The following is a 13,849-nucleotide window of genomic DNA, read 5'->3' as shown; positions in this document are numbered from 1 at the left end:
ATCTTTGTTTAATTTTAGATACAGATAAAGTAATATTTTTGATAGTGGTTGTAGATAGGCAAGTGTTTATCATAAATGTTTTATAGGGGAGGGGAGGTATAGATTGAAGCTCAGTCAGGGTACCTGCCATGAAAATAACGATAGAGCAGAAATAGACTCTCTATATCTCTTCTGTGAGAAAGAAACAGCAGTTAAATAAGAAAAGGCTGCCTTACACATTTAAGACTGAAAACTGCAATGATAGATAAATTTGCTATGAACGGTTTATCTTGCTTGTCTTTTGCAGAATCTTTGGAAGATAGAACTCTTGGTTGAGAAATGTTTTTTGTAAACTTTACTATTTGGGGGGGGGGCATCCTTGCCCTCCCCAAAAGACTTTCTTTTTTTTATTTATTTATTTATTTATTTATTTTTTATTTATTTATCAAATAAGGGAGATACAAAATCATTAATAATTCAAAAGAATTTCCCGATATAAAATAAGCCTTTACAATTACATTGCACTCTTTATTTATACCAATTCTTTTATTTATGAAGCTCAATCTATTTTAAATATAATAATTAAGAGAATATACAAAATGCATTGAATTAAATATTCAAAATTAACATAATTAGGATTGTTCCTGCACTACAGAATAGACACTGTCAAGAGTGGATGTTTTGATATATGGAAATAAATAAATGGTAAGATGAATAACGTCTTAGAATTTGGAATATAGCTGTTTTGCCATATATATATATATATATATATATATATATATATATATATATATATATGTGTGTGTGTGTGATTTTGAGGGTTGGTTTCTTCTGTGAAAAGCAACCATTTATTAAGTCTTCTAATGAGGACTTCTTGTTTTAACCGATCATTTGACCAAAACATTAGCATGTCTAGTGTCGCCACCATGTAAATTTGCTTATATTAATAAATATATCTTGCTCTTTTATTAAATTCATTAGTTATGACTAAGGCTAGGACAACAGCATATTCTTTTCATTCTTTTTACTCTCGAGTGTATATCCGTTGATATCTATATGCTTTTATATAGAATGATGTGGTTCTCGGTTGATTAACTGTGTCGGATAAATACTGGAGAGTCAAAACAATGATAAGAATATTCTGTTGTCACCGCCCTAGTTATCACTCTTGAATACCTTTAACCTGGTATATGTGTGTGTGTGTATATATATATATATATATATATATATATATATATATATATATATATATATATGGCGATTAAGCTACACTGAATATTCGGCGTTTCGTCCACTATAGGATTCGTCAGGCTTATGCGCGAATTCTGTGGTTGTTTCTTGCTTTTATATATGTTGAGGATTTTAGTTAGCCAATCAGCTTTCTAGTATCCACCGCGCCCCTTCCTATCAGCCAATGGGCATCCATTTTATCGAACAAAGGATCTAGGTTAGTGGTTAAAGGCAGACGCTTTTCCTCATTTCTGCTCTTTTTTTTTTTTTTTTATATAAATATACATATGTGTTTACACATACACACACACACACACACATATATATATATATATGTGTATACACACACACATATATATATATATATGTGTGTGTGGTCGTTTATGTATATTCATGTTTATTTAATTTATTTATTTGTTTGTTTTCTATTGTTTTTGTTAGTTTTAAAAGCTATTTTGTATCGCTATCCTAGAGTAAGTTTTATTTTGTGAACACAATGCAGGCTCCTTCAGTCTTAGACAGATTATGGATACCCATGAAGTATTGCTTGCGCGTGAAATTTTTGTGGCAGAAGGTGCGCAATCTCCAACCACACCTCTTCTGAGTCGACATTGTTAAATACCAGTGGCAAGTGAAGTACAGGACGACTGGAAACCAATGCAGAGATGAGCGGAGAGCACATACAGTGCCTAGAATTCCCAAATGGTTACCCATCTGATACTAACTAGGCTCAACATTGCTTAACTTTGGTGATCTGACGAGAACCAGTGTGTCAATGCGATTATGCCATACTATATATATATTTCTGTGGAAATGTGATTATTTCGATTATATTTCACTTTTTTTTCTATACTAATCCTTAAGTTATGAAGCTCAATGTAATTACAGAGCATATAACAAACACATAACAAAAGTCTATATTCTAAATTCTATGCTGTTGACACGGCATAATAAAAGATAAAACAATAAGGTATTTGCAGCTTCTCTTCCAATTTTCGGATTTTTTAATCATGCCCAAAAGCATTTTATTCCTTTTGGTGGATTGATAGTTGCTATTTCTTCTGATGAGTTAAGTGCAAAATAGATTCATTGATTGGTATGATAATTAAGTAAATGATTTTGTGCTACGAAACAGATATTGTCAAGAATTGTAAATGTCAACTTAATTAAAGGAATAAATTGTAAGATGGTTAACATCATGATATAGACTTTTGTCACTTGTTTGTTTTATATATATATGTGTGTGTGTGTGTAATGAAAAATTTGGCCATTTTTCAAGATGAACACATGCATGAACTCTGACATTAACTGGAATCTTTTCTTTAGCTTCCAATAACATTTTTTCTTAGTCAAAAGTTTCTTATATTGATCATAAAATATAATTCTTGTGTTTTATATTCAAGCTATTCTTCGTCCAGTATTTGTGGAGAACACAAAATGATCTCGCTTTATTTTCGTCCTTACAGAGATTCACTTTTATTTCTTTTCCTTAAATTTGTTTACTCAATTCATTGTAATTATCCTAAAAGCTTGGACTATTTGTCTGCTTCTCTATTCAGCCATCCTTTTATTTCTTTGCATCCTCATCTTTTCAGACAGTCATGTCTCTCGTCTCTTAAGTGCAAATCAACAAAATCTAACCTTTTCATTATTTGAGTAACATTGTCATCAGCAGCAGTAGCAAAATGATTTTTTTTTTTTTTTTTTTTTTTTTTTTTTGTATTTGAATTCTTTAGACTACTGTTCTCATCTTGGGTGTTATTTGTTTCGGTCAGTGTAACTTCTGACCTTTTTCAGGTGTGTTTTGTTGAACTTGGGAATCTGCACAGAATATTGAATGGAATTTTATTTAATCCATGGTGCATGCCCTCGTTCTGTCAGCCATGACTGGGTAAAAGTCCTAAGCAATTTGCAGTTGTATTTTTGGGTTACCAGCACCAAGAAATGAACCTCCAATCTTCAGGAATATAACTTTTACAACTGAATTTCATCAAGTACTCTATCCACTGTGCTATGAGTCCTTGTGTTGTGCAAAGAACACTGAAGATGAGAACAGTAGTTGAAATAATTCAAGTAATAAGGATAATTAGTCCTCATCTCAAAAATTCAGAAAAGAAATTATTTTTTTAGACTCAATTTATATCAGGTAGGGTGGCAAATAAAACTTTCTTTTTCAATGCACTAATCTTGTGGTATAATTCACATTGACACAGGTTCCGGTTGAGCAACTTTGAACCTGGTTAGTACTAAAATGGTGATCATTTTGTAATTCTAGGTGCTGTATGTGCTCTCCGCTTATCTCAGCATTGTTTCCAGTCGTCCTGGACTTCTTCTTGCTACTGGAGTAAATCAGTGCCGACTCAGGGGAGCTGTGGTTAGGATTGTGCAACTCTTTTTTTTCACTATTACACCCAGACACCCTTACAGGGGGTATCCATTGTATCTTAAGACTAAATAGAGGCCATGTATCTCAAATTTGAAAAAAAAAAAATGAACTGAAACCTTTTTTTAGGTATTTATACACATAACTACTACATTAGTGGTTCCAGACTTTTTCAGCCCACAAATCTTTCATCCAGTATCCAAATGATATCTCCCTCCCCCTCCACTCTTTCAGTTGCGACAGATAATGCATAGGTTTTTTTTTTTTTTTTTTTTTGTGGTCCTTGATCCTGTTTGTGTTAAATTGTAGTGATAATTCCTTGTCTGAAACTTTTCAATTTTCCCGGCGTGGGAGTTGGGATCTTCTTGGTTGAGAAGCATTGCACTACATATTAATACTTGACTAAGAGAATTGGGTGTAATTCAGTTTTTTTTTTTTCCTTCTTTGTGTCATTGCATTGGACTTAACTGGTATGTTGAGAAAATGTATCTGGATGGTTAAGCTGTTGTAGCTGCCCAATACCTTGGTGATACCGTTGGAGCACAAGATGGAGCAGATGCTGGTGTGATCACAAGAGTAAGGAGTTGATGAAGTTAGGGTCAGGAAATTTCTGCCATTACTAACGAGTAGTGTTGCTCCTGTTGCATAAGATCTCGAGCATATGTATGCAGTATGATGTATGGAAGTGAAACCTGGCCAGGGAGTGTTGAAGACCTTAGTTGCATGGCGAGAAATGATACGATGGATGTGTAACACCTGTCTTACAGACAGGCTTAGTTCTGATGACCTCAGAGGAAGATTGAATCTATTTCAGACAACATCATACAGTTCTTTAGGTACAAGCAGGAAGACTTTAAATTGAATGGGGAATCTTCATCTTTTGCATCTAACCCATAACACCATTTTCATTTTTTTAATATTTTATCTTAATAATTATAAAACTCTGTGGACCATTCAGGTGGCCTTGCTTGCTCGTTAAACCTGAAGCACTAAACGTTCTGGTTTTGATTCCATCGGATGGTATCCAGGGCATATTTCTTTATAACTTTTGAAATCCTTATGATATAATAACAATGGAGAATTAGATATTAATATTTAATAATTAATTAATTATAATTAATAGAGAATTGACTCTCTAAGAAATCTGCATGAATTAAAATGTAATATTTATGCATATTTTATGACCAGGCAAAGCCAAGTAGCCTGCTAGTAATTCATTTTTGAAGTGAGGTCCATGAATGTACTTATTGAGAAGGAATAAAAATAAAGTGACATTAAATTTAATTTAAAAATATAAAAACTATTCAGAGACCAATTAAGATGTAAATATTTTTTTTAAACATTTATTTAAAATTAAAGTTTTTTTTTTATACTTTGATTTGTCTGTGAATCGTTTTTATAATTCTTCAATTACAATGCCTTCAAACGGTGGAGGCAAACAAGACCACTTGCATATATATATATATATATATATATATATATATATTAGCACGCTGCCCAGCATTGCCCGGTCATAAAATATGCTTAAGTATGATTTTTTGATTAATGCAGATGCTCCTATTATATTGGACCCAATATATTACGTCAAAGGAAAAAAATAAATTGTAAGCTAAACGTTTTGGTTTTGATTCTCGGTGGTGGCACAGAAGTCATTTTTTTATTTTTTTAACTTTTTAAATCATTACTATATATTGGCTCCAATATAATAATAGATATGAAATCTGAATTAATAAAAATATTATATTTAAGCGTATTTTACAACCAGGCAATGCCGCACGCCCTGCTAATATATACATATAACCTTTGATCTACAGTAAGGTTTAATAACAATATGCCATATAAAAAAAATGTATAAATATTGTCTGTATTTACTGGTCGAAAATCTTATTTTTAAATAAACTTATTTTTCAACTTCGGAATTTGAGGCTTTCCCATACTCAAGTCTTGTCCAACTTATATAATGTAGAGTAAAAAAAAAAAAAAAAAAAATGTTGCAATTTTTTTATGGTTGGTGGGTACTTTGGCGTTACATTGGCTAGCATATTTTAAAAAGTCTGAATTTTATGGGATATCTCAACTGTTACATTCAACTTCAATGCTTTCCAGCAGTGGAGATATTTCTACAATTATATTTTGGTAAATTTATAGTTTTCCAATTCTCTTGAGGTATACTTGGTATTCTTTAAGAATCGATGAGAACAGAAACCCCTGTGCACTCCTGCTCCCAGCCCTGAACCTCTGATTAGCATTTCTATTTTTCACTTTTTATGATTTTCAAGTTATAAATAGTAGTGCCACTGTTTCAGCCTAATGATCTTTGATGTTATCCATGCCAAGGCATGAGTCTAGTTCTACCCCGTTATTTCATCAGAAACTGTGTGTGGGGAGAGGGTGTCATTAGTGCAAGTGATGAAATAGTTCCAGCAGAACTGGAACACAGCACTCCAATCTTCATCGCTAAACTCAAACTTCAACGCTACCACTTCCACATATTTCAACATTAAATAATCCGGAAAAGGGTTGATATACCAGAAAACATTATTTGGATTGTCGTTTTTATATTGACTGTTATTCTCGCATTTCAGCAAATATACGTCCCCCCGCCTTGCATTCTTCAGATACGCCTTTTCAAACTTTGGAATCTGAATGGCGTTTTGAACAGAACACATTATTTAATTCACAAGGGTAGATTTTTCTTGTTCTGTCAGCCATAATTGGTTATAAGTTTTAATTAAGTTTAATTATATTCTTATATCACCTATAGCAAGGGTGTGCAACAATTTCTAAGGTTGGACCACATTTGAAATTTGTAACAGCAATGCGGGCCAGTTACCATAAGAAAAAGAACTTTTATGTAGACTTATGAGAACTTATAGTTAAGTAATTAAGTACATTCAGTAATATTGTGGATAATATATATTAAGTACATTCAATAATTATTTTAGAAATAATTTTGTGTGGTCAAATCAAAAATGATAAAACTAGTTTTACGATCTTGAAAAAAAAAAGATCAAAATTAAAGTGTGTAATTATCAAAAAAACAAAAAAGGGCCACATTACCTGATCTGGTGGGCTGGGTTGTGGCCCGCGGGCTGCCTATTGCACACACCTGGCCTATAGTGAGAACTGAACTGTCAACCTCCAAAGAATTGTCATTTGGAGCTGATTATTACTTTATCTGTCATGCAATGAATCCTTAATCTGCATTTGTAATGAACTGCACCACAACCATTTCACTCATATCTCCTAAAAAAAGAAAGCCAACCTATCTGTATACCTTGTCAAACACCACTCACAATCAAGCACATATTAATTGAATGTACTGATTTTGTAACCATAAGAAATCGATTATACAAAGAAAACAATATTAAAGAGTTATTTGATAAAAACAATCCCCCACACCATACTCTCATATCTTAAAAAAATTGGCCTTTATAAAAAAATTTAAAAAGAACCCTTTATACAACGATCCTGGATATGACCTAAAACTATATCCGATGGTGAGGCCCCACCTTGCGGGCCTTGGGGAGTGTGGAGCCACCCTTTAATTGCCATTGCTCCCAGGTCCACTCTGACCTGGAGTGGTAGTACCTGTTAGGGTCCCAACTATGAGTTAAATAGAATCTGACTTTAAAAAAAAATATACTTCATTAAAAATCGTTCCTCAAAATAACTAGATTCGGCATTAAATAACCTGAAAAAGGTTGATATGCCATAAAACAAAAACAACCAAACCAACCAACCAACCAACAACCTTTTCAACATGTTTAGTTGATATGCCATGAAATAAACTAAACTATTGAACGCCAGTATTATTAATGTTTACCAAATAAAAGATGAAGCATTTTGTGTTTATATCTTGGTCTATTTATATTTGTATTTTATCTCGCATTTTCTTGCTTTCTTTCTACTCCACCGTTTCAGCTGGTCTATAGGAAAATGAATGAGTTAAACAATTCGTGTAGAAATCGGGTGGATAAATTTTAGTCTGGCATTTCTGGAACAAAAGTGCATTCAGCCACGGCCACCGAGAGTAAAGAAGAAGAAGGCCTGTTAACTGAAAAATGCATGCAGCGAATGTAGGTAAGATTTGTCAGACTGTCAGTACTATACGAGGGCCATTTGAAAAAGAGCAATAAAACATTTTTAAAAAGAAAACGGAACACAGTTCGATTAATACTTAAACTGAACTTTATTCAATATGAAATATAAATATTATCTATGTAAAATTAAGTAATTTTAAAGCAATATACAATTTAATACTGATAAAACTGAATTATGAAGTTAGGAAACAAAGAATTAAAAAATATATTACACACCAATGATGAATAATTTTAAAAGTGAAAACCATCGATAAATAATTTTAAGAATGAAAACAAACGATAAAATACAAAAAATTGAAATCAAACAAATAATTTAAATACAAACAAAAGTTACTAGTGCAGAAATATTTTTTTAATTTAATTTAGAGAAAAATCACATGGGTGGAATGTTATTTTTTGGAACTTTAGAGATTATTCGGACTAATGTTCTCATCTTGCGTGTTTATTTCACAACCTTTTATCATCGAATCTTGACTTATTACATCCTCAGGCCGAAAATGATGTTCACATACCTAAAAACGTAATTAAAGAAAACATTCATACCATAATGTAAACTATTGCTAAAATCTAAGAAAAGATAGTAAACAAACATTTACAATAATCACAGTGTAGTATCTGTTCTGATGCTACACTTCATTTGTTCTGTCCTCGGTCAGTGGAGGAGAAATCCTTCATGACTGAGACAATTTTTATTTTATTTTTGTTCCTATCCAGAGTGCCCCTTTTTGGGGAGCTAAATTTTCCCACATTAAAAACCAACCTTGTGTCTAACTGTTCCCTTGTGGGGAGGCAAGTAAATAAATTTAAAAAACATTTTTGACAATTATTCTCATGTAAAAAAAATTATTTGTTTATAATTCTAAAAAGAAACAATCAATTTTATTATATAACGCTCAGTCACGGCTAATTTCATTAATAGCCACGAGATGAATAATTTTCAAACCAACTTTAGAAAAAAATATAGAACTTTCAAATATTTGGACATACTCAATGAAAGGTTTTTATTTATTATTAAAAAAACATTTTGACAATTATTCTCATGTAAAAATTATTTGTTTATAATTTTAAAACCTAAAACAAAAATTAAATTTTCAACCTTCCTGATAGATTTTTTAGCCTTATAAGAAAATAAACAGTTAAAAATATCAACATATTTGCTGTATTAGCAATAAATAGTATTGTTTCTTTAATTTATATTAACAATGTTATCAAACGTTATGAAAGTACTTTAATTTATATTAACAATGTTATCAAACGTTATGAATGTATTTGAATACAGTTATAATTAAATACACGTTTAATTATTAACAAATAACATCACTTACTTTACTATATTTGGTTGGAATAAAATTTTCCCTTCTAATGGCACGTATCCAAATTGAGAAAATTTAGGATAAGAAAATATATGTACTTTGGGGCCTTTTGCATAATTTCCCCGGCAATTTGTAACAACGCAAGAATACACCATGTTAGACAGCAAACTGAAAACTAGACGAAATTGCTGCTGATAGCCTAGATCATATCCCTACAAGTGAATCTGATAGTGACGTCACGCTGTCATGTGCATTGGTCTTCTTTACTCTCGCTAGCCACGGTTCAGCATTCTACTTCCCTCTTCTCACCTATTCTTGTCCTCACCCCCGCTCGTCCCTCTCAATTCTTTTTCTATTTTTAACTCTCTCCCTGGTTGACGCTTCCCGTCTCCCTGGTTGACGCTTCCCGTCTCCCTGGTTGACGCTTCCCGTCTCCCTGGTTGACGCTTCCCGTCTCCCTGGTTGACGCTTCCCTCTCCCCTTTTCTCCCCCCTTCCCTCTCCCATCTTTCTCCCCCAATTCCCTCTCCCCTCTTTCTCCCGCAATTCCCTCTCCCCTCTTTCTCCCGCAATTCCCTCTCCCCTCTTTCTCCCGCAATTCCCTCTCCCCTCTTTCTCCCGCAATTCCCTCTCCCCTCTTTCTCCCGCAATTCCCTCTCCCCTCTTTCTCCCCCCATTCTCTCTCCCCTCTTTCTCCCCCCATTCCCTCTCCCCTCTTTCTCCCCCCATTCCCTCTCCCCTCTTTCTCTCCCCATTCCCTCTCCCCTCTTTCTCTCCCCATTCCCTCTCCCCTCTTTCTCTCCCCATTCCCTCTCCCCTCTTTCTCTCCCCATTCCCTCTCCCCTCTTTCTCCCCCATTCCCTCTCCCCTCTTTCTCCCCCCCATTCCCTCTCCCCTCTTTCCCTCTCCCCTCTTCCCCTCTCCCTACTTCCCCTCTCCCTGCTTCCCCTCTCCCTACTTCCCCTCTCCCTGCTTCCCCTCTCCCTACTTCCCCTCTCCCTGCTTCCCCTCTCCCTACTTCCCCTCTCCCCTCTTTCCCTCTCCCTACTTCCCCTCTTTCCCTCTCCCTACTTCCCCTCTTTCCCTCTCCCTACTTCCCCTCTTTCCCTCTCCCTACTCCCCCTCTTTCCCTCTCCCTACTTCCCCTCTCCCCTCTTCCCCTCTCCCCTCTTTCCCTCTCCCCTCTTTCCCTCTCCCCTCTTTCCCTCTCCCCACTTTCCCTCTCCCTACTTTCCCTCTCCCTACTTTCCCTCTCCCTACTTTCCCTCTCTCCTCTTTCCCTCTCCCTACTTCCCCTCTTTCCCTCTCCCTACTTCCCCTCTTTCCCTCTCCCTACTTCCCCTCTTTCCCTCTCCCTACTTCCCCTCTTTCCCTACTTCCCCTCTTTCCCTACTTCCCCTCTTTCCCTACTTCCCCTCTTTCCCTCTCCCTACTTTCCCTCTCCCTACTTTCCCTCTCCCTACTTTCCCTCTCCCTACTTTCCCTCTCCCTACTTTCCCTCTCCCTACTTTCCCTCTCCCTACTTTCCCTCTCCCTACTTCCCCTCTCCCTACTTCCCCTCTTTCCCTCTCCCTACTTCCCCTCTTTCCCTCTCCCTACTTCCCCTCTTTCCCTCTCCCTACTTCTCCTCTTTCCCTCTCCCTACTTCCCTACTTCCCCTCTTTCCCTCTCCCTACTTTCCCTCTCCCTACTTCCCCTCTCCCTACTTCCCCTCTTTCCCTCTCCCTACTTCCCCTCTCCCTACTTCCCCTCTTTCCCTCTCCCTACTTCCCCTCTTTCCCTCTCCCTACTTCCCCTCTTTCCCTCTCCCTACTTCCCCTCTTTCCCTCTCCCCCTCTTTCCCTCTCCTCCTCTTTCCCTCTCCCCCTCTTTCCCTCTCCCCCTCTTTCCCTCTCCCCCTCTTTCCCTCTTTCCCTCTCCCCACTTTCCCTCTCCCCACTTTCCCTCTCCCCACTTTCCCTCTCCCCACTTTCCCTCTCCCCACTTTCCCTCTCCCCACTTTCCCTCTCCCCACTTTCCCTCTCCCCACTTTCCCTCTCCCCACTTTCCCTCTCCCCACTTTCCCTCTCCCCACTTTCCCTCTCCCTCTTTCCCTCTCCCTACTTTCCCTCTTTCCCTCTCCCTACTTCCCCTCTTTCCCTCTCCCTACTTTCCCTCTCCCTACTTTCCCTCTTTCCCTCTCCCTACTTCACCTCTTTCCCTTTCCCTACTTCACCTCTTTCCCTCTCCCTACTTCCCCTCTTTCCCTCTCCCTACTTCCCCTCTTTCCCTCTCCCTACTTCCCCTCTTTCCCTCTCCCTACTTCCCCTCTTTCCCTCTCCCTACTTCCCCTCTTTCCCTCTCCTACTTCCCCTCTCCCCTCTTCCCCTCTTTCCCTCTCCCTACTTTCCCTCTTTCCCTCTCCCTACTTTCCCTCTTTCCCTCTCCCTACTTCCCCTCTTCCCCTCTCCCTGCTTCCCCTCTCCCCCCTTTCCCCTCTCCCTACTTCCCCTCTTTCCCTCTCCCCTCTTGCTCCCCATTTCCTCTCCCCTCTTGCTCCCCATTTCCTCTCCCCTCTTCCTACTTCCCCCGCTCCCCATTTCCTCTCCCTTCTCTTTCCCCCCACGCTCCCCATTTCCTCTCCCTTCTCTTCCCCCCTCCGCTCCCCATTTCCGCTCCCTTCTCCCCCCCCGCTCCCCATTTCCTCTCCCTTCTCTTCCCCCCCCGCTCCCCATTTCCTCCCCACTTTCTCCCCCCGTTCCCTCTCCCCTTTCTCCCCCCGTTCCCTCTCCCCTCTTTCCTCCTCTCCCCTCTTTCCTCCTCTCCCTTTTCTTCCCATTTTCCCTTTTTCTCTTTTCTACTATTCTTTCTTCCTTTTCACACTTATTCTCTCTTCCCTTCTGCAAACTAATTCATAGATGTCTGCAATGTTTCTATGCTAACCTAACCAATGTATATTTAATGAGTTTGTCTTGTCGAACAGGAAATTCTCTTAATTTACAAGCGATATTTACATAAAAAAAGAAAGCAAAATTGTATCTAATTTTACAACCAGTTTTTCCTATCAAGGATCAACTGTTTATCAACAAATTAGTCTTTGTCACCAACACAAGATTTGATTAGTTGATCTGCTCACACACAGAATCTATTAATGGGGAAAAAGTATATATCGGCAGTACTACTTAGATTTAGGTCTGCACTGAAAAGGTTAGTTTTTTCAGTGGTGGTGAGTCAGTTATCTTTTAATTAGGCTCCTTCTCAAATTATTCATGCTAAATTTGATGGAATTCTGTCCAATACTTTTGGATGTCTAAAGTGTTTTTTTTATCAATAATAGAATGTTGATATTTTATGACTGTTGGCAAACCAATGAATCTTTGATGACAAATTTGTTACTATTATGACTGATAGTTTTGGAACCTAAAAGTGATTATTATTTTTTTTTTTTCAAAATGCATCTTCAAGATGCAAGGTCGCAGACCGGCACAAGGCAAATCAGATGATTACAATTTTTTTGTGGACCATGCTTTTCTGGTTTTGAATCGGTAAAAATAGCTGCTAAGGAGTCAGAATTGAAAAAAATGGAACTTGGCACATGTAAGTTGACTTTAAGATGTGCGAATATATGTTTATATGTTAAAGTCAATTCATTTTTAACTATTTATCTAACGATAGCTCAAATGCTAACAACTAAGGCTGGAATGCTATGTTTCGATTTTGATTCTAGTTGATAGCACCCAAGTCATATTAAAAAAAATTTTTATACTTAATTTCTTCTATGATAATTAATACGAAATATGCATAAATTAAAATATATTTAAATGCATCTTTTAAAGTAGCATGGTCCACAAAAAATTGTAATGATTTGATTTGCCTTGTGCCACTTTGTGACCGTGCATCTTGAAAATGCATTTTGAAAAAAAAAAAAAAAAGAGAAAGACGGGCATAGTGAGTGTTATAAATTGGAGTAATAATATTAGAAACGATTAATAATAAACACTTTAAAGCACATCTTTTAAACTCCTAGGCCTAACGTTCACAGAAACATGAGTTGGAACAATTACATTGAGAGCATTGCCAGAACTGCTGCAAAGAAGGTAGGTTCTCTCTACCGTGCTAGATAGCTACTAACATCTGAAAGTATCCTGTACCTCTATAAGGCTACCATTCACCCATGTATTGTTGTCATATTTTGGCTGGTGCATCTGCTACTAATCTCTTGCTCCTAGACAAGGTTCGAAAGAGTCGCCAACCTGATAGGTCCTAAACTGTCATCTAAGCTTCAGCTTCTGTCTCCTCGACGAAATGTAGCATCCCTCTGCCTGTTCTAGAAGTACTTTAACGGTGAATGCTCCGAACTGCAAGCACTGGTACCCCCTCGACGTAAATACCCCCGATAAACCCAAAAAGCAGCTAAATCCCACCCCTTCACAGTAGAGATCCCTAGATGTAAGAGAGCCTTCTACTTCAGTAATTTCTTCCCCAGAACCGCTAGACTTTGGAATTCTCTTCTGGGTCCCTGCTTCCCCAACTGTACTGACATGCAGAAGTTCAAGTGTAACTTGAACCGACATCTTGCTGCCCAACTTCCCTCATAGTACCCCTGTAGATTATGTCTCTGATAGTAGCCCCCTACATCAAAGTGACCGATGTGCCTTGTTTGGGGTGAAAATGTAATAAAAAAATTTTTTTTTAAAATAGCATATTTTACGACCGAGCGACACCGGACACCCTGCTACTAATCCTTATAGGAGGAGGAATATTATAATTGTGAAGTATCCATAACATATCCACCATTTCCAGTAATGCACTTCTGTTTGTGCTTAGTAGTAGTATCAGCAGTAGTATTAATATTTTCCCCCT

General features: G+C 37.2%; 1 protein-coding gene across 1 annotated transcript in view; it reads left to right on the top strand.

Moving 5' to 3' along the window:
- Positions 1–13,849, top strand: part of LOC145248296 (U6 snRNA-associated Sm-like protein LSm5) — a 166,070-nt gene that overhangs the window by 20,702 nt on the left and 131,519 nt on the right. The window lies entirely within an intron of this gene.

This window comes from Euprymna scolopes, chromosome 26 (assembly GCF_053919585.1).
Source record: "Euprymna scolopes isolate OS-2025 chromosome 26, ASM5391958v1, whole genome shotgun sequence".
Taxonomy (NCBI): Eukaryota; Metazoa; Mollusca; class Cephalopoda; order Sepiida; family Sepiolidae; genus Euprymna; species Euprymna scolopes.
This window is presented reverse-complemented; position numbering and strand designations above follow the sequence as displayed.